The following is a 25,628-nucleotide window of genomic DNA, read 5'->3' as shown; positions in this document are numbered from 1 at the left end:
ATCATTGCTGGGTCTGCTGTTGTTTGTCATCTCTATCAGTGATCTGGATGATAATGTGGTTAACTGTATCAGCAGACTTGTGGCTGCCGCTAAGATTGGGGGTGTAGTGGACAGTGAAGAAGACTATCAGTGTATGCACTGGGATGTGGACCAGCTAGAAAAATGAGCTGAGAAATGGCAGATGGAATCTAATCCAGAATAGGCAAGGTGTTGCACTGCAGTAGCACCGACCGAAGTGCAACCATGCCGCAGAACAAAGGGATCCGGGAATACGGGTCCATAATTCATTGAAAGTGATGCCACAGGTAGATAGGGTCAAAAAGAAACCCTTTGCCACTGTGGCCTTCATAAATCAAAGTATTGAGTGTGGGAGATGGCATGTTGTGTAATATGTTGGTGAGGCCTAATTTGGAGTATTGAGTGGCCACCTACTTATAGGAAAGATGTAAATAAGGTCGAAAGAGACAGAGAAAATTTACAAGGATGTTACAGGGACTAGAGGATCTGATTTATAAGGAAAGATTAAATAGGCTAGGACTTCATTCCTTGAAATGAATGATTGAGGAGAGAATTGAAAATTGAGGGGTATAGATAGGGTAAATGAAAGCAGGCTTTAAGGCTTTAAGGGTGAGACTACAACTAGAAGTCATAGGTTAAGGGCGAAAGTTAAAATTGTTGAAGAGGAATATGAGCGGAAACTACTTCATTCAAAGGGTTGTGATAGTGTGGTATGAGCTGCCAGTGAAGGTTGTGCATGCAAGCTTGATTTCAACATTTAAGAGAAGTTTAAATAGGTACTTGGATGATAGGGATATGAGGGCAGTGGTATCGGTGTAGGTTGATGGGTGTAGGCAGCTTAAATATTTCAGCACGGACTAGATGGGCCAAGGGGCCTGTTTCTGTGCTGTATTTTTTCTATGACTCTGCAAAAGGCAGGAGAATGGGGTTGAGGAATAAATTAGCTGTGAAAGAAGGACAGAATAGATTCAATGGGCTGAGTGGCTAATTTGTGCTCCTTTTGCCTTCTAATGTTAAGACCAGAATCTAAACAAATATGTGATCAATTAGATGTGAACCACATCTCTTGTTTATAAACACATTTGAAAAGGCCCTTCAGTCCACAGAGTCTGCACCTACCATTTACACTAATCCTACATGATTACATTTTTTATTTTCTCTCACAGTTCCGTTTGACTCTCCCTGATTCTACCAGTCACCTGTACAAGAGTGGGTGCATTAATTTACCAACCCATATTCTTTGGGACATGGGAGGAGTTGGACTAGCTGGAGTAAATGCAGGTTATCACAGGGAGAATATGCAAACTCCCACGCCAGCTATATTTTTGAAACTTTATAGAACTTTGTAGAAGAAAGACTTTCAAATTTTAAGTTGTATAACCTGGTTAAATAAAAGCTGGCACCACAGTTAGTTAAGAGCTGGTTTTGGATCTTGATATGGACATAGTCTAGGAACACATTAGGAATTTTGAGCACATACACGCACCCATAACAATCAGCTTTTATTGTTAGGCAGCAGAAGAATTGTACTTTAGTGCCTTAAGGCAGGAGCATAAGCAGAACTAACTGCATAATGTTTATAGCACATAAACTGACTGTTTTGGCCAAATGTTTTCATGCCTGCATTTATGCTCCATCTATTTCATCCAACTCCAAAAACAGATTCTTCCAATCCATTCTCTGTCAAGCTCTTCTCTAGCCTCCCCCTGAACCCAGCCATGTAGCGGGAGATACAGCCCATGGTCTTGATATTTGTAAAGGGATTTCTTGTGAAATTTTTATCGATTTTTATTAACCATCTTTCTTTGGCTTAATTTTACTTACTGAGTTTAAAAAAAAGTACTCTCTTTCCTTCCTTAATCTGATTATTTTGTAATTTGGGAAACATTTTGGCATTTCTAGTCATTTTAGTCTTTGTTGATTATACCTTTTGTTTCATTGAATTAAAACCTAGAGCACAGAATCAAACTATTCAATCCTCTGTGTCTGAGCTTTGTTTAAAAGCAATGTGATGTTTATTTTATTTTGGTTTCCTTCCTTTCCAGCTCTAATGAAGGGTCTTGTTCAGAAACATCCACTGCTTGTATCCCTCCATGGGTGCTGCATGTGCGAGTTCCTCACACATTAGTGTGCAGTATGTTTATCTCAGGATTTCAAGCATTTGCAGAACCTCTTATGCTTATTGTGTTTATCTTACTGTTGGTTCTGTTAGGATTTTTTTTTACTTCGGTTCTTTTAAAGTGGTTGCCTCGTTTGGCTTCCGTACTTTCTTCAGCAGATACTTAAAGTTGGGAAATTCTTATTCTGTCTTTGATTGTGACGTTTGCCCGTGTGGTATGGAATCTGCTCTGCGGTGTACAGGAAGACTTCGCAAAGGGTAGTGAGAATTGCCCAACACATCACAGGCACCACCCTACCAACCACCAAGGACATGTCTACAGAAAGGTGCTGGAAAAGGGCAGTAACATCATGAAGGACCCACCCACTCTGCTCATGGACTGCTCATCCCACTCCCATCAGGAAGGAGGTTACACAGCATCACCAGACTCTCAAACAGTTACTTTCCCCAAGCAGTAAGGCTGATAAACACCTCTACCGACTACCCTACCCTCCACACTCCCACCACCATGAATTTATCATTTCATGTCAGTCACCTTGTGTACAGGCACTCCTGTCCTAGCATCACTTTATGGGCGTATATAGAAGCTATCTTATTGTACTTACTATTGTGTTCTGCATCCTTTTGTTTTTGTGATGCATCAGATCTGGAGTGACAATTATTTCATTCTGCTTTACACCTTATGTACTGGAAATGAGTTTAAACAATCTTTAATCTTGAATGCATGATCTCTGGGCATAGAGAATCTCATATAAAATTCTATGCTAACATCATCATGTTGTGGATCACGTCTTCTCCTGGAATAGTTTAACATATTCGAACTCTCCATGTAATTCAAGTCCCTCATCCCTAGTAAAGTCCCAGTAAACCACTGTTAATAACCTTTTAGAAGGCTTTAAAATTTAAGCACAGTGTTGGCATCGATATTTCAGCTGACTCCCAACGGGATCCCTTTGTTTTTTTTCACTTTTTAGCTCTAGTTATAACTCCCAAGAAATCAATATGCTTTTATAACTGCTTAAACAGCTTGTCCAGTAACCTTTGAAGGTTTAGTGGCATGAACGCAAAGTCTGTTGTTCATTTGCATTTCACAGAAACGTGCCACTTATCAATAGGGTTTCAATAGGTTCCTGAATTTCTTTTCTTTGCAAACATCCACAAAAGCCGAGTGCCCAAAGAATGAATGAAGTTAAACGTTAGAACCCCAAGCCCCACCCCCAGCTACCTCTCCCTTGCACAAGCAGCAGCAAAGCCAATAACCCCTCTTCACCCCCACCAGCAAAAAAACATCAGCACCCTCCACCGAGCATTCGTGCAGCAAGCATCAATAAAGACACAGACTTGCACTATGCCAAAAGCTACTCGTTCATCTGGTAATTCCACACACCACAGGCTCTCTCTCTCTCTCTCTCCCCCCCCCCCCTAATAAGGGAAAAAGCAGTGTCCCCATTTCACAGCGATTGGGGAGACATAACAAACAACTCGCTGATTAATGATGTTAAAAGTCTGTTGCGTCGCTTTTTTCAAGTTCCCTACAAGGTCAGGAATCGATGAATGGGGAATATTGAAGTAAATAATTTTGGGTATCACTGTACTTTCCCACTGCTTTTGATATTGAATTCTCTACTGTACAGCTAGAAACATTAGTTTTATTTTTAAAACCTGAAAGGATCAGAGCTCAAGTAAATTTATTATCGAAGTACATATGTGTCACCATATACTACCTTGAGTTTTTCTTGTGGGCACTCACAGTAGAACAAAGAGATACAGCTTGAATAGGGATTCTAAATAACAACACACACAAAATGCTGGTGGAACACAGCAGGCCAGGCAGCATCTATAGTGAGAAACGCTGTCGACGTTTCGGGCCGAGACCCTTTGTCAGAACTAACCGAAAGGAAAGATAGTAAGAGATTTGAAAGTAGTGGGGGGAGGGGGAAATGCAAAATGATAGGAGTAGACCGGAGGGGGTGGGATGAAGCTAAGAGTTGGAAAGGTGATTGGTGAAAGTGATACAGAGCTGGAGAAGGGAAAGGATCATGGGACGGGAGGCCTCAGGAGAAAGAAAGTGGGGGGAGCATCAGAGGGAGATGGAGATCAGGCAAACAACTAAATATGTCAGGGATGGGGTAAGAAGGGGAGGAGGGGCATTAACGGAAGTTAGAGAAGTCAGTGTTCATGCCATCAGGTTGGAGGCTACCCAGCCTGTATATAAGGTGTTGTTCCTCCAACCTGAGTTTGGATTCATTTTGATAATAGAGGAGGCCATGGATAGACATATCAGACTGGGAATGGGACGTGGAATTAAAATGTGTGGCCACTGGGAGATCCTGCTTTTTCTGGCGGACCGAGCGTAGGTGCTCAGTGAAATGGTCTCCCAGTCTGCGTCTGGTCTCACCAATATATAAAAGGCCACACCGGGAGCACCGGACGCAGTATACCACACCAGCCGACTCACAGGTAAAGTGTCGCCTCACCTGGAAGGACTGTCCGGGGCCAGTCTAAATGTTTGGGATTCTAAATGTTCGGGATGGGAAGTTTTTCAGATTTTAGAATTTTTTGGATTTTGGAATATTTGCATCTTGTATAATGAGATGTGTTGTGGATGGGACCCAAGTCCATTTACATTACATAAACAGCTTATACATACACCCTGAAGGTAGCTTTAGATAACATTTTTAATAGCTACCACAACCTCAGCCACATAGGTGGACAGCCAGTAGCTGCTTGGCATAGACATCATTCCAAACTCTGAATTTATGTGCTCCTGATAAAGCAGTCTTTGCCTTCCATTTGTTTATCACACACATGCAGCCATTCACCGCATGTCAAATTTTCATCAGTCACGATCTTGGCAAACTCAATGATCAATTTCTTTGCTGCTTCATGATCAGCAGACTATTTATCACCACAAATCTTTTAAAAATAATGCCATGCTTTTTCTTAAATTTCTGAACCAGCCAGCTGAATATTCACAATTACCTTCAATTTTCAGGTCACCGTGATCTTTGCCTCATGATCAGCATATCACCAGCAAAAAGTGGCATATGTTCACTCTGCTGACGGTTCCACTCTTTCAATGCACAATCGAGGTCTTCATTCTTCACTTTATGCAGTCTTTTTCTATTTTTCATTAACTTACTTTCACTACATATGTGAATATACATGCTCATTGCCTGGGAACCTTCCCAGTCCCTTGTGGCGTTTTATATTTGTGATGTCATGTCTGCACTCAAAAAAAAAAATTAGATTTCAGAGATTTTGGAATTTTGAATAAGGGGTGCTCAACCTGTACAATAGAATCAATGAAGAACAACACACAAATCTAAAAAAAACTACAAATATGCAAAAGAAGACCAGCTGTGCAAATATAATAATAATATTAAATAGTTAATAAATAAATAACACTAAGAAAATGAGTACTTGAAATTGAGTCCGCAGGTTGTTGAAACTGTTAAGTGTTGAGGTGAGTAGTTATCCATGCTGATACAGGAGTCTGATGGTTGAGGTTAATAACTGATCCTGAATCTGGTCACTTGGGATGCAAGGCTCCTGTACCTCCTTCCCGATGGCAGCACCAAAAAGAGAGCAGGGCCTGGATGTTGGGGTTCTTGCTGCTTTCTTGTGGTTGTGCTCAGTGGTGGGGAGGCCTTTTCCTGTAATGGACTGGGCTGTACTTGCAACATTTTATAGGCTTTTCTCTTCTTGGGCATTGGTGTTTCCATATCAGGTTGTGATGAAACTGCTCAGGGTCCTTTCCACTGTGCATCTATAGAAATTTGTCAGAGTTTTAGATGACATGCTAAATCTATGCAGTTTTCTATGGAAGTGGAGGCCTTATCATGCCTTCTATGTACTGGACCCCAGACAGATCCTCAAAATCATACTGCAAAGGGATTAGTGACCCTCTCCACTTCCATCTGTCTAATGAGTCAATAATCAGCTCTTTGGTTTTGCTGAATGTTGAGTGAGAGGTTGTTGCTGTGACACCGTACAACCAGATTTTCAATCTCCCTCCAATATGCCAATTTGTCACCACCTTTGATTCACCCAGAGACAGTGGTGTTGTCAGCAAATTCAAATATGGTGTTGGAGATGTACTTGGCCTCACAGACATAAGTATAAAACATGCAGCCTTGTGGTGGACCTGTGCTTATGGTGATTGAAGAAGGTAACTAGCCTCAATATAAAGATGCAATGCATTGTTGTTTAGTTAAGTTTGATTCTTCATGACTTCATGGACCAGAGGGTTTTCATGGCAACATACGGAAGTAAATTGCCAGGCCTTTCTTCAGCACAGATGCTGCTGCTACCCAGGTTGGGACCTGACTGGGTTTGAACACAGGACCATCTGCCTTGAAGTCTGGTGCAGATGCCACTACACCACCAGCCAGCCCATGATCCATAATGAAGGAAAATACCAGTGGCCTAGTAGTGAGGGCTGCTTCAAAACTATTACTTAGTTATAGAAACTCAAGATTTTCTGGTGTCTTTGCCTCCTGTTTCATCAAGAGTGTCGATGGAAAAAGCAGCTAGAATTTCAGCTTCTAACGAGGAAGGATGGAAATGATTCTCACCATTTGTGAAGGGCATCAGGGGCCTAATTACAAACTACATAAAAAGACTCAAAGTACATTTACTATCAAAGTATGTATGCACTATACAACCCTGAGATTCGTCTTCCACGCAGACAGCCACGAAACAAAGAAAATTATGGAACCTGTTCAAAGAAAAACGTCAAAGCACCCCCCCCCCCATGTACTAAAAAAGCAAACTGCACAAAATGGTAACAAAAATAAGAGCAAAAAACACAAAATTGAGAGTCCACACTTAATACAAAGATTATTCAAATGAAATATACCAATGAAGATTATACCAATGAAACTTGTGTATCCCAGAAGTGTGACTGGAATACTTAGTCAAGGGTAAAATTTAGTGAAAGAAAGGAAGGTTCTAACTTTTGAGTCACCACTTTATTCCCGTTTTGTCTTTCAGACTGAAATAGTGATAACACTCCACTGGGGTCTTCTGCCTTGCCCTTTAAACTTCGTCTCTCTATTGTCTGCCTACAGTTATAAATCTAAGTAATCCATGTGATTCTACAGCCCTTATCCTGCAGCCCTTCACCATTGGCACCTGAAATTCTAGCTTCCTTTTCCCTGACACACTTGATGAATCAGATGTCATGTAAGCAACTGCAGCAGAAAAATATTCTGTAGTTGACCTCTTATTGTGGGCTAAGGTCAATTTTCCCCAGATGCTGAGTGTCTGAGTCAGTGCAAGGCTCCGGATGATTTTAGTGTCAGTTCTTTTACAATCTTAATAGGTTTTTCATTTCTGGCATATATCGCAGCTACGCTCCAGCTGAACACACAGATAATCTTTTCCAGAAAGAGTGACTGCATAAAGAATCCACTATAATTTCTTCAGCATTTCCCTAGTTTGGAGAACCCTATTCTAATATGAATCTGCCTCAATTTAGACCTATTGTACATTGGATATTAATTTACAAAGCTGCTTGGGCAGTTCGTTAATAACCTTCTAAAGGTGGAGCTTTCTTGCATCGAAGTAATTTAATTGTTTTTCTTTGCACTGTGTTAAAAAGGCCTTGGCAGCATACTATAGAAGTGAGTTTTCTGAACAGTCTAAACTAAAACCAACTTGTGCCTTGGAGCATACATCCAATGTCCTGTGGTTCACTGCATATGTGGCTTTGGAGTGAACGTATAATATCTGAACAATTTACAAAAAGTACTTGCCTTTACTTAACCATTTAGATCTCCATTTTATTAGAATCTAGGTCTGGCAATTCACTTTGTCTCAATGTATCTGAATGTAGATTCATTACATGATATGCCTCAGTTATGCATAATTGATTTTAGTGCTTAATTTCAGATTAATTTGCAGTTAATCAGTTAATTATTCATTTATTTTTATTTTGTGAGTTTGATGAAAGACACATCGATAAACCACCCGTACCGTGCTTATAAAAAGTATTCACCCCCCCCCCCAGAAGTTTATATATTATATTGTTTTACAATATTGAATTACATTGGATTTAATTTGGCTTTTTTGACACTGATCAACAGAAAAAAGCTCTTTCATATCAAAGTGAAAACAGATCTCTAAAAAGAGAACTAAAATAATTATAAATATTCAATTAATTATTTTGTGTTTTATAAGTATTCACCATTCACCCCTACCTTTTTAAAATGACCCTCTAAATCATCATTTGTGCAGTCAATTGGTTTTAGAAGTCACATAATTAGTTAAATGGAGATCTCCTGTATGCAGTTTCAATTGATTGTAGTAAAAATACCCCTGTATCTAGAAGGTACAACTGCTGGCAAGTCTGTATCCTGACAAAACCTACACCATGAAGACAAAAGAACACTCCAAGCAACTCTGCAGAAAGGTTATTGAAAAGCATGAGTCAGGAGATGGATGAAGGAAAATTTCCAAGTCACTGAATATCTCTTGGAGTACAGTTAAGTAAATCATCAATAAATGGAAAAAATATAGCACAGCTTTGAATCTGCCTAGAGCAGGCCATCCTCAAAAACTGAGTGACCGTGCAAGAAAGGGACCAGTGAGGGAGGCCACCAAGAGAACTATGACAACTCTGAAGGAGTTGCTCGATACAGTGGCTGACATGGGAAAGACTGCACAAACAACTGTTGCCTGGGTGCTTGACCAATCACAGCTTTATGGGAAAGTGACAAAGAGAAAAGCCACTATTGAAAAAAGCTCACATGAAATTCTGGATGGCATTGTGGATAATGAAGTAGGTTTTCAAAGAGAGATTTAGGCCAGTTAGAAGAGTGGGCTGAGCGATGGTAGATGGAATTTAATGCTGATAAGTGTGAGGTGCTACATTTTGTTAGGAATAATCCAAATAGGACATACATGGTCAATGGTAGGGCATTGAAGAATGCAGTAGAACAGAGTGATCTAGGAATAATGGTGCATAGTTCCCCAAAGGTGGAATCTCATGTGGATAGGGTGATGAAGAAAGCTTTTGGTATGTTGGCCTTTATAAATCAGAGCATTGAGTATAGGAGTTGGGATGTAGTGTTTAAAATTGTACAAGGCATTGGTACGGCCGAATTTGGAGTATTGTGTACAGTTCTGGTCACCGAATTATAGGAAAGATGTCAACAAAATGGAGAGAGTACAGAGGAGATTTACTAGAATACCTGGGTTTTAGCACCTAAGTTACAGAGAAAACTTGAACAAGTTAGGTCTTTATTCTTTGGAGCGTAGAAGGTTGAGGGGAGACTTGATAGAGGTATTTAAAATAATGAGGGGGGTAGATAGAGTTGACGTGGATAGACTTTTTCCATTGAGAGTAGGGGAGATTCAAACATGAGTTGAGACTTAGGGGACAAAAGTTGAAAGGGTAACATGAGGGGGAATTTCTTTACTCAAGAGAGTGGTAGCTGTGTGGAATGAGCTTCCAGTAGAAGTAGTAGAGGCAGTTTAGGTATTGTCATTTAAAGCAAAATTGGATAGGGATATGGACGGGAAAGGAATGGAGGGTTGTGGGCTGAGTGCGGGTCAGTGGGTTTAGGTAAGAGTAAGCATTCGGCACGGACTAGAAGGGCCGAGATGGCCTGTTTCCGTGCTGTAATTGTTATATGGTTATATGGAAATCTTGGCTAGCATTTCCCAGAAGGCATGTGGGAGACTCTGAAGTCAGCTGGAAGAAGGTTCTATGGTCTGATGAAACCAAAATAGAGCTTTTTTGCTGTCAAGCTAAATACTATGTTTGGGGTAAGCCAAACACCACACATCATCAAAACCACACCATCCCTACGTGAAGCATGTTGGTGGGTGCATCATGCTATGCGGATTATTCATTGCAGTGATACTTCACTGCAGCAGGCCCCGGAAGCCTTGTGGAGGTAAAGAGTAAAATGAATGCAGCAAAATACAGGGAAATCCTGGAGAAAAACCTGATGCAGTTTGCAAAAGAACTGGGACTTGGGAGAAGATTTGTTTTCCAGCAAAGCTATGACCCCATGTGTAAAGCCAAAGCTACACAGGAATAACTTAAGAACAACGAAGTTAATGTCCTGGAGTGGCCAAGTCAGAGTCCTTAACTCAATCCAACTGAGAATTTATGGCTGGACTTGAAAAGAGCTGTTCACTCATGATCCCCATGCAATCTGACAGAGCTTCAGCAGTTTCGCAAAGATGAATGGGAAAAAAAAATTTGTTGTGTCCAGATGTACAAAGTTGATAGAGACCGATCCACACAGACTCAAGGCTGTAATTGCTGCCAAAGGTGCATCTACTAAATACTGACTTGAAGGGCATGAGTAATTATGCAATCAATTATTTTGTGTTTAATAGTTGTAATAAATTTAGACCAATTTGTAGACATTAGTTTTCACTTTGACTCAAAATGGTCTTTTCAGTTGATCAGTGTCAAAAAAGCCAAATGAAATCTACTGCGATTCAGTACTGTAAAGCTATAAAACTTCTGTTGGGGGGGGGGGGGGAAGGGAGGTGAATATTAATAGGCATTGTGAATAAAGGCCATTATCATGTTTTTTATTGAGTGCTGTTACGAACCCAGTAACTGGGTCACTTACCAGCAAAGATAGAGAGGTCCGTTGAAGTCTGATGGTACTATTTTAACAGTATTTATTGATAAAAATACACAAAATAATATCAGTGCAAACATACAGATAATATACGTCGTCAATACTAAATCTAAAAGCGTGGGTATAATAAGAATCAATAAGAAATAGCTCCATCGTTGTCTAGGGGATAATGGATTGTCCGATGGAAATATAAAAGTCACTGTTAGTTCATTCAAGCTGCAGCGTTTTGGTTGGAGAGAAAGACGGGTTAAAACTTGCCAATTCCTTTTATGATGTCAATCCTTCGAAAGTCTTTGGGAGTTGATTTCCCCGTTGTTAGCTAAAAACCGTTCTTCCGTGGGAAAGGACACCGGTTCCAGGGCAAATGGAACTGAACGCACCTGACCTCCCCACCGGCTTCCGCTATTACAGGATCGCTAGCGTTTCTTCTGGTGCATCTGAGGGGCTGTTCCCACAGACCCTCTTTTATCCTGACTCACAGGGTCTCAGATGTCAATCAGGTTGGGGGTGATGCAATCCCTCCCTCAACCAGCCCACTTTGCCTGATGGCTTCCACGAAGCACAGTATTGTAATACACAAGTCTGTCTCCAAGAGACAATGGCCGTGTCCCATAGCTTTATATCGCCGGGGGGGGGGGGGGTGGTGGTCAAGACATTCCAAACGTCTCTCATTTCCTGGATCTCCTGACCCAAATCAATAGTGATCCTGCGAATCTCAAAAAGGAGGGGGCTGCAGGCGTAACAGTACACAGCCCCAAAAATATCAAAATGCTATATTTAGCACACAAGTAACTCTCTTGTACTGATTGTTGCCTGCAATGAATTACTTTAACCACAAGTAATGCGCTTCTGGTACCTCCCACATGTGTTTCTTTTGCTGTTTTGTCACCTGTTGTATTCTGTTTCTGCTGATCTACTGAGACATGCTTTGTTGGCATCAGAATGTGCGGTGGTATTTGCGGGCTGCCCCCAACGTAACCTTGGGTGTGTTGGTTGTTAACATAAATGATGCATTTCACTGTATGTTTCAATATTGTAATAAATTCGAATCTGCAGAAATGAAAACCACTGGGCCTGTGCAGTGAACAGCCATGTATTGTTGAGATTACTTGTGAAACAGTGTGTTCTCCAGTTGGATGTCAGTTTAAAGAGGCCTGACCTTTTCCTGAAATACCAAGTTTTTTTCAAGGCAGTGTTTTTTTTTATAAGTGACATTTTCATCTGTCTTATTGACTGCATTCCCAACTCCACGGCCAACAATGGATGATACCAAAGTTTCAGTTGCCCACTAACAGTCAACCTCCCCAGTAGTCTCCCCATAAAAGTTTCCCACCCATTCTCAACTGCATTTCTCTTTCTGGCCCCATCTTAGAATGGCAGGAACCCAAGGAGCAAAGGCTTTGATACTAGAAGGAAGCTATTTCCATTATGTCTGCTGTTCTGTATCTTGGATGCGGTTGGATGGGGGCCTCACACGAAGCCCTGTTAATTTGGCCTGCAGTGCAGTAGGGATCTGTGAAGAGGAAGAAAATTTTTTGTTGTTTACAGAAAGGCATTCTATAAAGGCTTGTTCTTAAAGGTATAAAGGTATGTTCGAACTCCTGAATGTACTTTATACTCTGCATATCACAAGGAATTAGCTGCTCGCATTTGTTTATTCTACAGCCCAGCAAGGGGGCAGAGATTTTCTTTTTCTCTCTATCCGTTCTGTTAAAAGGATTGGTTCCCAAATAAAATTTAATTATTTCCACCGCTTTGGCTTTTTCTTCCTGCTGACGAGCTCCAACAAGAGGTCTGCCACTGGTTTATGTATTGTTTTGTCAGTGGAGTGACAGTAAAATTGGGGACACTCTTTGTTACAAGTATAAATCATTAACAGCAAAGCAGCTACCATTCAGATGCAGGAGAATTATTCAGACTGAAATAAGTGTGTACAACACAATAAGGTGCCATTTGAATTTTTTTCTGCCTGTAATGGTACTTCAAGAAAGACGCCTACCCTTGTTCTTACTGTTCAAACTGAAGATTTAGTGTTTCACACCTCCTGTAGCTACTTTTTGAAAGATCCCATGCTATTTTATTCCTCACTGGATCAGGTAGTGCATTGCGGATCTTATCACTCATTTGCATAGGAGGGAGAGGTCATCTTCAGCCTTTGGTTCTTTTTAACATTTAAGATATTTACCTAATTTCTTTCCAGTGGAAGCAATTGCTTGCAACTTTCTCTAAGTAGCTCAAAGTTATAAATGCCGATTATCAACTCTCCACCTTCTCAGCTCAGCAGGTGTTGGGGGTCCCTGATGTCAGATACTGCTTTCCTGCGACAATGCGCCGTGTCGATGTGCTCAATGGTGGGGAGGGCTTTACAAGTGATGAACTGGGCCGAATCCACTATTTTAAAGTAGAATTTACCATTCAAGGGCATTAGTGTTTTCCATTTAAAGTTGCTGACCCTCTCCACCTCTGATCTTCTGTGAACTTTTTCATGCACCTCTGGTTTCCTCTTCTTGAAGTCAGTAGTCAACTCTTGGTCTTGCTGACATTGAATAAGACGTTGTTAGTGTGGTACCACTCAGACAGGTTCTCAGCCTCCTTCCTTCCTTGTTTTATGGAAGTTGGCACCCAGCTTAATAGTGCATTACCGCCACCTTCTGCTCCAGAGTGTGGATTAGGTGATAGATTTGCGTTCTAAATCCCTACACACACACAAACACACCCCCGCCCCCAATCTACACTTTATACTTCTTTGGCCATCCTAGTACCCTATTCCTGCTTATCCAACCTCCTTCCTATATGCTTAATCATCATCACCTTTGATTCTGTCTACAACATTGCTATCATCATCAAACTTGAATGTGGCATGGGAGCTCTGTGTTATAAGTGTAAAGCGAGTAGAGCAGGGAGCTAAGCACTCAGCCTTGTGCTGCATCTGTGCTGATGGAGATGGTGGAGAAATGCTGTTGCCAATTCCAACTGACTGGTGTCTGCAAATGAGGAGATTCAGGATCCAGTTGCACAAGGAGATATTGAGGCCAATGTCTTGAAGCTTGTTGATTAGCTTTGAGGGGATGATAGTATTGAATGCCGAGGTGTAATCAATAAAAAGCATCATGAAATATGCATCTTTGCTTGCCTTTGATGTTCCAGATTTGAGTGACGAGCCAATGAGATGGCATCTGCTGTAGTTCTGTTGTGCCACTAGGCAAATTGGAGCAGATCCAAGTCACTTCTGAGGCAGGAGTTGATGGGTTTCATCACTCAAACACTTCATCACAGTGGATGTATGTGGTACTGGACAATAGTCATTGAGCCACGATACCATGTTCTTCTGAGGCACCAGTATAATTGAACCCTGTATGAAGCAGAAGGGGACCTCATACTTCCAAAGTGAGAGGTGTAAGATCTCAGTGAACACTCCAGCCAGTTGCAGTTGTACTTGGGAAGGCACCACAAAATGCATAACCTATAACGTAGGCACAATGGAGCCTTGATATCTTAAACAAATAAAATCAAGCTGAGTGGGAGCATAATTAAAGAGCCACATTGTAATTCTAAGTATTCATACAATGACAGGTGGGGAGAAAGGGAAGAATTTAAAGTCAAAAATAGGAGTGTGAAGCTGGGGCTATCTGGTGTATTTGTTTCTTTGTGCAGATACAGTTTACGGTGGATTGTGAGGAGAAGTGGAGTCAGATGAAGAAAGCCTATGGAGTTGTACTGGGATGAGCAGAGTCATGGACTTAAAACATGATTTGTAGCTGTTGTTTATGACAGATCTTCATCAAATTGCATTTGACCAATAGTAGATCCAGAGAGCTTGCACAGAGAGGTTATGGGTGTTTATTCTATGGATAGCACTTTATGTTGCTTCCTCAGTGACTGCCCTTGCGGCAGAGTGGGAATGTTCATCACTCTCATCTGCAAATCCTCAGCAACTAAAACAGCCTGTAGCAGGAAAACCGATCCCAAATCAAAACAAAACAATCACTGCCTGCTTGCACCGTGCGGACTTGTTATACTTGCATGACATGCCTTCCGCTCCAATGATTGCTCCAAAAGTTGAATTCCTTATTTCGATTCTTCATTAGCAATTAGCAAACATACAATTAAGCATTATTGAGCGTTATCTCAGCGGTCAGTAAAGATGTGACCTCCGCTGACCCAAGCTACAAACTGCCATGAAATAAGTAAGAATGTCTAACTGAGTCCATTCACGTTTACCAGAACCCACTAATGTGACTAGTTACCATAATACACATAATAAACGCACACATCTGCGAGACCTTGGCACCATTCAGACGGGGCTTGATAAAAGTCAAGTAACATCCACTAACAAAACTACAAACGAAGACCATCTCCAACAAGAGGCAGTCTAATCACCTACTGTATTTTGGTATTCAGTGACATTACCATTTCCAAGTCAATGTTGCAAGGGTACTCCTTCCCCAGAGAATCGACTGGATCAGCTTCATAAGTATGGCTACAAGAAAAGGTCAGAACCATCTACACTCTGGCACAAAAGATGAATACTTTCTACTTGCCTGGATTAACGATTCTCGAATCTCAAAACCACCCAGAATGAAGTAATGCACCTGAACACCACCAGCCATCCCCAAACCTGTGAGTTCTACTCTTCCAAAGGATGAGGGCAGGAGTTGAGTGCCAGGAGAGAGGTCAGTGGGGAGGGATGAACGAACAAGGGAGTCATGGAGAGAGTGATCCCTGTGGGAAGTTGAGGGGGAAGGGAGGTAAAGATGTGGTTAGTGGTAGGAAAGGACAAGGACATCTCTCTCGCTGGAATGGCGGTGGTAAGGACGAGAGGAACTCTATCCCGGTTATCGTGGTAGTAAGGAAACAAGGCTGTGCATCCTGCACTGAGCATCCTACCAATAAACACATCTTTACGTACCCCACCTTCCACCCCTCTCCCTGTAAGCAGCACACTGTGCTACACCTGTCCATTCACCTCCTCACCATTGTTCAAAGTCTCAAATAGTCCTACCAGGTGAGGCAGCACTTCACCTGTGACGGTCATCTGCTGTAGTCGGTGCACGCAATGCAGCCTTCTCTCCGTTGGTGAGACCTGACCTAGACTGGGGGGACGACTTTGTTGAATATGTTTGCTCCGTCTGCAACAAGCAGGGTCAACCATTTTAATTTCACTCACCACTCTCAACATGTCAGTCCATGGCCTCTACAGCTACAATGAGGCCACTCTCAATTTGGAGGAGCAACAACTCGTATTCCGCCTGGGTGGCACGGACATCAATTTCTTGAACTTCTGGTAATTTCCTCCCCATTCCCCCTTCTCACTTTACCATTCCTCATTCTGGCTCCTTTTTTCCACTTTTCATTTGTTTATGACCTCTTCCTTCCATTTCTCCTGTGGTTCACTTTTTTATCCTATCAGTTTCTTCCTCCTTTGGCCCTTTACCTATTTCACCTATCACCTGCCAGCTTCTCATTTCTTCTCTCCTCCCCCACCCAGGGACCTTCCCCTTCAGCTGGTTTCACCAGTCACTTAACAGGTTGTACTGCTTCCCCTCCCCTCACATTCTGGCTTCTTCCCCCTTCCTTTCCGATCCTATCCAAGGGTCTCGGCCTGAAATGACAACTCTATATAGATGCTACCAGACCTGAGTTTCTCCAGCATTTTGTGTGCGTTGCTCTAGATTTCCAGCAAATGTCTGTCTTTTGTGTTTAAAGTTATGAGTAATCAGATAGGTGACCAATGAATTTTAACTTCACAGCGTTCAGGGTAAATGGTGGGAGTCCTGGGGCAAATACTTTTCTGTCTGACCCGGAACTGACACTAGCCCAGCTGTGGATGGTAATGGGGAATAAGTCAAGCTTATGGACTGAAAAATCTGATTCATTGTACATGACTGCATCAGGCTATTCTGAATTCACTTGTCTGGGAATTTCACCTACCTTTTAAAATTTTTTGCTTTGGTTTTGTATGATTGGTTATCTTTGTATGCAAAATAAGAGCATTATGAGTCACGCACATTGTACTGAGATTGAACTCATGAATGGGACAGATAAAGCAGATCTATAACCTAATATGGTTATAGAAGGAAGCAATAAGACACAGAGGTTCCTGCCTCAACCTCATTCGGCTTGATTTTGTTATAGGGTGATTTTACAGAATTCGAATGTTTCAAGGTCATTATTACTGATGAGAGCCTTTTTATTCAATTCCCCAGTTGCTGTGGTGAGATTTGAACTTCAAATCATTAAGCCCAGGCTGTGAATGTCTGGTACACTAATGTAATCAACATGCTACTGTGTTTCTTGGTAGATATGTACGCCAAAAGCGTACATCCTGGTCAACGACAAAGCCGAGGTAAATCCTTGTTATTCCTGACAGTGATGCAACTTTGGGAAATTAAGGCATGTGATCTAGTCACTAGTGCAGAATTGTATATATTTCAATCACTGGCCGATCATTGTCTTATCTCCTGGTAAAGGCATTGAGGAAAATAAAGTAATGCATTTTGGGGAAAAAGGCATCTCAAACTCCTCTCAGTCCCCAAGGCAATTTGGGTATGTCTGAGAGATTTCAACTGCCCGTGGCTCATCTCAACCGCTTTTAATTTGCAACTGAATAACTGTAATTGGAAATGCTCTTTTTCAAGAACTTGTCATGTTCCTTTTCTTTTTGTAATAACTTAGCATGTTGAAGCAGTCTATGCCTGTGAGTGATGACTGTCAAAGAAAGTAAACCTTGTATGTAATCTTTCTCATGACTTTAGCATGTCCTACAGCACTTTATAGTACATAAGATGTTGTCACAAGCACATCTGTGGAAGGCAAGTTCTCACTGATGGCTCTTTGAAAATGATCAGATAAAGTATAGTGTGGATATTGAGGAGTTCACCATGAAGAAAAGAAAAAGATCTGGAACTCCACTGCAGTGAATCCTCTTCAAAGCCTTATGTACAAATGAGAAACACCAGCATTCAGTGTTTTCTAGATTTCTAGTTATTTTCTTCTATAACTTTCAAATATTTAAACAGATATCTAATTCCATCAGCATAAAAACTTATTTCTTTCATTTGCTTTTCTTTAAAATAAATATGCCTATAATTTGAATATGTGAAATCATCTTGCCACCTTTCCCTTGCCCCTTACAGAGGTATGATGTTCTTCACCGTATGCTGGTTTAGGAGTTACACACACTCCTTCAACTGTTGTTAAGCATTGAGATTGTTGTTAGCGAGTCAGGAATAGCTTCTTCCACTCTGCCATCAAACTTCTGAATGGATATTGAACTGATGTATATCACCTCACTACTTTTTTCCCTCTTTTTGCACTACCTATTTTTAAAATATTAAATTTAAAAAAAAATTAATTTGAGTTTTTAACAATGCAACAGAACCAAAAAAAAGAAAAGGTTTATACAGTGCAAAACAAGCATATCAAAGTACAATTCATAACAATTAAGCAAAGATCTGTTTAATTTAGCATATATATCTTTAATTTACACTTAGGATTATGTAATGCAATGTGCTGCTGCAAAAGAACAAATTTCACAACGTATGCTAGTAATATTAATTCTAATTCTGATTCATTGTCCTATGCTTGTGCATACAGGTCGAAGGGGCCTTCAAGGAGGCATCCTTGGGTTTTATTTAAGATGCAAATAGGCACAAAAGAATAGATTTTCCTAAAAGTTATGGAAAAATACTGGACCATATGTATTGAGGTCAATAAAAGTACTGTCCTTTTCTGTTTGTGGTTAGGGGAACAGTATCAAGAATAATTGAATAATAACATCACTTCTCAAAATTTGTAGTTAACACCTCTTACCAAGTTGTGTTCACCAGTAAATTGGTAAATGAAAATTCTTTACAATTTAGAAGGTCTTGAAGCCTTCCAAAAATGTCTCCCTGAAGTATAATTAGTTATATTAAATTAATGTTTGTGTCAACACAACTTGAATATTGGGACTTTGCCAACCATTTTGAGTAATGTAACCAATGGAAAGTGCTTTATATTGGTTGGTGTTTGCATCTGTGGAATATCTAGATGTGATCTGATATAGTATGGGTCTTGTTTCAGCAGACTAATGGGCCGATACATTATCTGTTATTGTTAGTTAAATTTAAGCTTTATTCACTTTTATCTATATCAATATTATTGTAGAACTGTTAACATTAAAGATTAATGGGGTTTGGAATTTTGTCCCAAGTGGCCCAAATGATGCCATCTGCGGTTAATGTTTTAAATGAATTTATATAAATTAATCAAGTCACAGAACTTTACCAAATTAATACTGTTTATATAATACTAGATGACTGCAGATGTAACAACAGCAGTACCAAATGAAGACAATAAATTTGTATTTTGACCCAGCTCCTGACTTCAAATACACACACAAAATGCCAGAGGATCCTTGCAGAACTGATGAGAGGTCTCAGCCTGAAATGCTGACTCTTTTTTCCCCTGCATAGATGCTGCCTTGGGTGCTGTGTTCCTCCAGCATTTTGTGTGTGTTTCTCTGGATTTCCAACATCTGCAGTATCTCTTGTGCTCACGACTTTAAATCCTGTGATGTGAGCCTATTAAAATGATCAAGTAACTATTAGATGCATCATAATAATCCGCGAAAAAAAAAATTGTCTTCAGTTTGGGAGCCCATTTGTTATTATCTGAAAGTACAGTGGATTTGAGTTAATTGGGCCATTGGTTAAGCAGGACTGCCACGTATTTGGGGTAACTAATTGAGAAATTAGCTGGGGTTCCCTTCACTTATTTGGGACATTCTGCTGCTTAATTGTGTTAGACTATTGCCGAAAAGTTTCTAACTAGTGTCAGTTGCGTGGACTTGTGTAACCGTTGAACTCTGCACTGTAACACACACAAAATGCCAGTGGAATGCAGCAGGCCAGGCAGCATCTATAGGAAGAAGCAATGTCAATGTTTCGAGCTGAGACCCTTCGTCAGGACTAACTGAAATAAAAGATAGTAAGAGATTTGAAAGTGGGGTGGGGGGGGATCCAAAATGATAGGAGAAGACCGGAGGGGATGGGGTGAAGCCAAGAGCTAGAAAAGGTGATTGGCGAAAGTGATACAGAGCTAGAGAAGGGAAAGGATCATGGGACAGGAGGCCTAGGGTGAAAGAATGAGGGAGGGGAGCACCAGTGGGAGATGGAGAACAGGCAAAGAGTGATGGGCACAGAGAGAGAGAAGAAAAAAAGGGGGGGAAATAAATCAGGGATGGGGTAAGAAGAAGAGGAGGGGCATTAACAAAAATTAGAGAAGTCAATGTTCATGCCATCAGGTTGGAGGCTGCCCAAACAGTATATAAGGTATTGTTCCTCCAACATGAGTGTGGCTTCATCTTGACAGTAGAGGAGGCCATGGATAGACATATCAGAATGGGACGTGGAATTAAAATGTGTGGCCACTAGGAGATCCTGCTTTCTCTGGCAGACAGAGCATGTTTGCTTTTAATAAACATTAAACTGTGCTTGGAACAAACAGGTTTTAAATAATGTCAGTTCGGTGTGCTTGTGTTTAAAAAGCAGTGATTTTAGTCACTGATAGCTGGTGTAAAATAAGCAGTAAGACAAATTAGAACTATTTTGCTTATGGCAGTTTCAAGAATCCAGGCTTGAAGATGCCGGAAACAATCGAGAGTGGACGTGAAATGATTTTGCTACTTCAAGTTAGGAACTGCAAAGAAGTTGAAGATCTGGGCAATGATTTTTGAATATTACAATGAAAATGAAGATTTGGAAGATACAATCATTGAAAGGATTGTATGAAGGCAGTTGTCTCTGGGTTTCTGGGTGTCTCTGGGGGAAGGAGCACCAGAAGGAGGCAATGGGCGGGCAAGGAGATGAGGTGACAGAGGGAAAAGGGGATGGGAAATGGAGAAAGGGGGCACACTTAGGTTGGAGGAACAACACCTTGAATTTTGTTTGGGTAGTCTCCAACCTGATGGCATGAACATAGATTTCTCAAACTTCCAGTAATACCCCCTCCCCTTTCTCCATTTCTCAATTTCCTATTCCCTTTTCCCTTTTCCCTCTCTTGCCTTATCTCTTGCCAACACATCGCCTCCCTCTGATGCTCCTTCCCCTTTTTTCTTTCTTCCATGGCCTTCTGTCTCTTTTACCCATCAACTTTCCAGCTCTTTACTTCATCCCTTCCCCTCCAGATTTTACCATCAGCTGGTGTTTCTCTCTCCCCTCCCCAATCTTTAAAATCTACTCATCGGCTTTTGTTTCTCCAGTTCTGCTGAGGAGTTTCGGCCTGAAACATTGGCTGTGCTTTTTCCATAGATGCTGCCTTGCCTGCTGAGTTCCTCCAGCATTTTATGGGTGTTGCTCATGTCCTGATTTCACTGAGGTATGAGGCCCTCCTTCACCTGGTTTAGACCACCTGTTGAAGTGGTCTGGCCCCTGTCACATGCAAACAGCTGCTTGGAGCTACAGGTGAGAGCTGAGTATCCGCTGGGAATCAAAGGTGAGCGATCTGCCCCAAAATGGACGTGACAAGCTCCTTCATCAGAGGTGCTACATACCCTATACATACACTGGATGAATTCAGCAATCAATAACTATTAGAAACTAATATACAGTTTAAAAGTGGTGTTTTATATTAGTAGTGTTCTGATTTATTCTATATTTCATTTAAATACAAAATTTGTTACTACATTAAATGGTAGTTTGGATTTTTTAATAACTATTTCCATGAAACCTCACCTAATTGGGGCAGCTGCCTAATTAGGTCAAAATGTGCTGTTTCTGATGTGCCCCAATTACTGTAACTGGAATCCACTGTATTTACTGAAAAATATTTAAAAGCCTAGTTTCCAGCTTAATGGCATTGTTCATGATTTTGTGGTGAGTGACAAATAAAGGGAGTTCATTACATGGGCTCAAAAGAATTTATTTGGGGAGTCACCAGTGCAATTTACAACATTCAGAAACCCAAAACGATGCAAGCCCCACTGCAGGAGCTGCAGAATCCTGGCCAGTACTCTACTGAAGAATTGTTACTGAGACCTGAGGACTGAGCCAGTGAATATGCTGTAAATTATTTAATTTTAGTCGGAAGCCAATTGAAAAGGCAGTGAAAACTACACAATTAAGAGAAGGTGAAAATACTTACCTGCTTCAAGGATCAATTACATTTACATTTGCATATATTTGGAATTTGCAGTGGTGTGTTGATCAGGGTGCAATATAAAAAATGCTATTCAAAAAATTATGAAGAATTATATAAAAATGTTAGAAGTTAAAGACAGATTTGGAATGAAATATGCATAAATTAATGAATGCCGGCATGTATTTACAATGTAAACAGCATTATAAAAAGTTGTTTTAAGTATCTACAGTGCAGAACAGTGACTTGAATGGTTGAGCAGATTAACAGCCTGGGGGAAGAAACTTTTAAGATGTCCTGAAGTATTTATTTTGTTTCAATAGCCCTATAGCACTTTCTTAGAAGGGAGCTTCTGCTTTACAATAGTTTTTCCTCCAGCAGTAATGAAAATTTAAAGGAAAACAACTCCAGGCATATAAAGGAGAGATTGATTAGTTATAATTAAATTCTTCTCGTTTTGAAACTTCTCTTACTCCTTGAACAGTTGAAGGTAAAACTTTGCAGTTGTTGCTTGGGCTTAATGAAGGAAACACCATATTCTTGGCCGGCTGCTTGAGATTCAAAGTTGAGGCACGCACTGTGATACTATTTGATCGGGTGCAGTTCGTGCATGTCGAAGGCACCATGGAAGACCATGTTCTCATCTTTGCTCATATCGGTGTGTATCCAGCTGTAGAATCCCTTCCCTGTACCTTTTTGTGAATTGGCGCATGGCTCCAGCAAATGTACATATAGAGTTTGCATGTCCTACCTGTGACTGATTTTTCCAGGTGTGTCTGCTTCTCTCAGCTCAAAAGATGTTCTAGTGAGTTAACTGGCTGCAAGAATATGTCCCTTTGGCATGGTAAAATTGATGGGCATGAGCAGGACAAAGGTTACAGTAAAAAAAAGTGGAACAATAGGACTGGGAATGCTCTGCGGGCTGACGTTGACTCAATGGGTCAAATGGTCCTCTGTCTTGAAAACATAAAGTGAAAGTAGTGTGGTTGATCTCAACTGGACAGGTTTCTAATAACCTTTGAGTAACTTACTGTATGCTGTCCTTCCTTTCCAATGAGAGCAGCTTCATGATTTCTGCCTGCATTTCTCTGGTGGTTGTATTCCGAAACCTCAGTGTGCCTGAAGGTCAAATTCAGTAGGTCCTTCACCTCCAATATGAAGGTGGACTAGATTGACAGAGGAGAAAACAGAAAATTTAAATTGGCTGGTTGAACAATCACCAGACACTTAAAATTGGAAAATGCCACCATTTAAAAAAAACACAACAAAACCTTCTAAAGAGATTTGTGTAAACATAACACTGTTGAGCAGTACACTATTTAGAGCTGAAATTCTATATAGCCAAGTTCACCTCCCTGGCTCCTTTAGAAAAACAATGCATTGCTGATACTCATGACTAGTTTGCATCAAGCCAACTTGCCCAATGGTTCAATAGTATTTTAGTTTGAGGAACTAAACTTGACAAGAGGAAAAGTCCAGAGTTTAAACATGTATTAAATTGTCTTGACTCCAGTGGAGAATTGGTGAGGAGAATCAAATTCCTCACTGCCCCAGCTTATTGCAGGAGGTAACCCGGCAAGTACCTCTCATTAATTTGTTCTGCAGAAACGTGGGAATGCAGGATCAATGCAGAATTGAATTATGGTTGTATGTCACCTTTCAAGGCATGCCCAAAAAGCTGTACACGATTTTCTGCAGAGGAAATTACTATTGCCTTCAAGGAGAGGCTGGAATAAGAAGAGTTGTTATCTTTGTGGTTTTTTAAACTATAATTGTAACCCCACTCCTCTGCCAATCTTTCCCATGGGACAGTAATTGAACATTGGTGTAACTGATGTACTAGATTCTGTAGTTCAGGAAGAGAGTCAAAATATTGACAGTCTTTAAGCTGTATCAACAAAAAAAAAATCAGATTTGTGAGGGTTCTTTAATAAGCAGTGAAAATATTTAACTTTACAGAAACAGATGGTAACCCCAGGATTTGTAAACTCTGAAAAAATAATTGCCTTAAGTGCATTCTTGGGTAATTATACTATGTTCAGAAGCTCTTAATGTTCACAAAATTACTTTTTTCAGCCTAATATAAGATGCATCTTCCCAAAGGTTGTAACTCTGTAAAGTGCAAACACTACATTTCTGTGAGCTTGCAATTCTGATTAAATTGTGTTCAGTTAGCTTGACAACATGGTATTCTGTTCATTACCATGGCAAGAATAGGCACATGACTTTGTTTCTCTTTTAATTTTAACTTTTGCTATGGTACATAATTGTTAGTGATTCTACAGGGTCTAGACCTGAAATGACAGTGCCTCCATGGATGCTGCCTGACCTTTAGTTCCTCTGGATTTTTTTGCTCTGCTCTACAGCATTTGCAGTTTCTTATGACTCTTTTCTCTGTTGGAATATTCACAGTGTAGTAATCTAATGAGCTATTATATTCAACATTTTAAGTTTTTTTAATGTTATAAGCCTGGAAAAATGTACATAAACTTGCATTTCTTATGTCAAATATAACATGGATAATATTCAACATCCATTTGTTATCGTGGCATTGCTTTTGGCTTGTTTTGGAGACTGCTTTAGAGAGCCGGGACTTGAGGTACTACAGAGATCTTTGGCAATGGTAGTGCGTGTACTTGCTGATGAAGGTAAACATGCCATACATTTCTGACTGCACTGCGTTGTAATACTGTACCATATTTCATCTGTATAGTGTGTTGATGCGACCACACTGGACTTAAGCAGTTCTGGTCACCACAATATAGAAATGATGTGACTAAATTAGAGAGAGTCTGTAGAAAAGATTCACGGACATTACCGGAACTGGATGGCTTGAGTTGTGTGGAGAGACTAGGATTGTTTTCACTGGAGTGACAGAAACTGAAGGATGGTCTTAGAGTTTATAAAAGCATGAAGGAAGTGAAGATACAATGATTGGTTACAGTGTTTTTCCCAGGTAGATGAATCTAAAACTAGAGGGTAGGTTTAAGCGGAAGATTTAAAGGGGACCTGAGAAACTTGTTTTTTTACCGGTACATAAAATGAGCTGCCCTGAGGAGGTGACATAGGTGGGTATAATTAAATGTTTAAAAAACATTTTGACAAATACATCACTAAGAAAGTTTTGTAGGGACATCAGCCAAATAACTGGCCTCGGGAAGGCACCTTGGGGTTGGTATGGGCAAATTGGTCCAAAGGGCCTCTTTATGGTAGGAATAATCCAAATAGGACATATATGGTAAATGGTAGGGCATTGAAGAATGCTGTAGAACAGAGTGATCTAGGCATAATGGTGCATAGTTCCCTGAAGGTAGAATCTCATGTGGATAGGGTGATGAAGAAAGCTTGTGGTATGTTGGCCTTTATAAATCAGAGCATTGAGTATAGGAGTTGGGATGTAGTGTTTAAAATTGTACAAGGCATTGGTATGGCCGAATTTGGAGTATTGTGTACATTTCTGGTCGCTGAATTATAGGAAAGATGTCAGCAAAATAGAGAGAGTACAGAGAAGATTTACTAGAATGTTACCTGGGTTTCAGCACCTAAGTTACAGGGAAAGATTGAATAAGTTAGGTCTTTATTCTTTGCAGCTTAGAAGGCTGAGGGGGGACTTGATAGAGGTATTTAAAATAATGAGGGGGATAGATTGCGTTGACGTGGATAGGCTTTTTCCATTGAGAGTAGGGGAGCTTCAAACAAGAGGACATGAGTTGAGACTTAGGGGGCAAATGTTTAAGGGCAACATGAGGGGGAATTTCTTTACT

General features: G+C 40.6%; 1 protein-coding gene and 1 long non-coding RNA gene across 10 annotated transcripts in view; one reads left to right on the top strand and one right to left on the bottom strand.

Annotated features, from left to right (window-relative positions):
- Window positions 1–25,628, top strand: part of ror2 (receptor tyrosine kinase-like orphan receptor 2) — a 280,728-nt gene that overhangs the window by 87,819 nt on the left and 167,281 nt on the right. The window lies entirely within an intron of this gene.
- Window positions 10,674–25,628, bottom strand: part of LOC132394137 (uncharacterized) — a 49,586-nt gene continuing 34,631 nt past the window's right edge. Inside the window, exons 3-4 of the long non-coding RNA XR_009512191.1 lie at window positions 22,896–23,030; window positions 10,674–12,259 (exon numbers count right to left, since the gene is read on the bottom strand). This is a non-coding gene — a long non-coding RNA (uncharacterized LOC132394137). The remainder of the gene's footprint in view (window positions 12,260–22,895; window positions 23,031–25,628) is intronic.

Source organism: Hypanus sabinus, chromosome 5 (assembly GCF_030144855.1).
Source record: "Hypanus sabinus isolate sHypSab1 chromosome 5, sHypSab1.hap1, whole genome shotgun sequence".
Lineage (NCBI taxonomy): Eukaryota > Metazoa > Chordata > Chondrichthyes > Myliobatiformes > Dasyatidae > Hypanus > Hypanus sabinus.
Note: the sequence above shows the minus strand (reverse complement) of the source record. Positions and strands in the feature narration are given on the sequence as shown.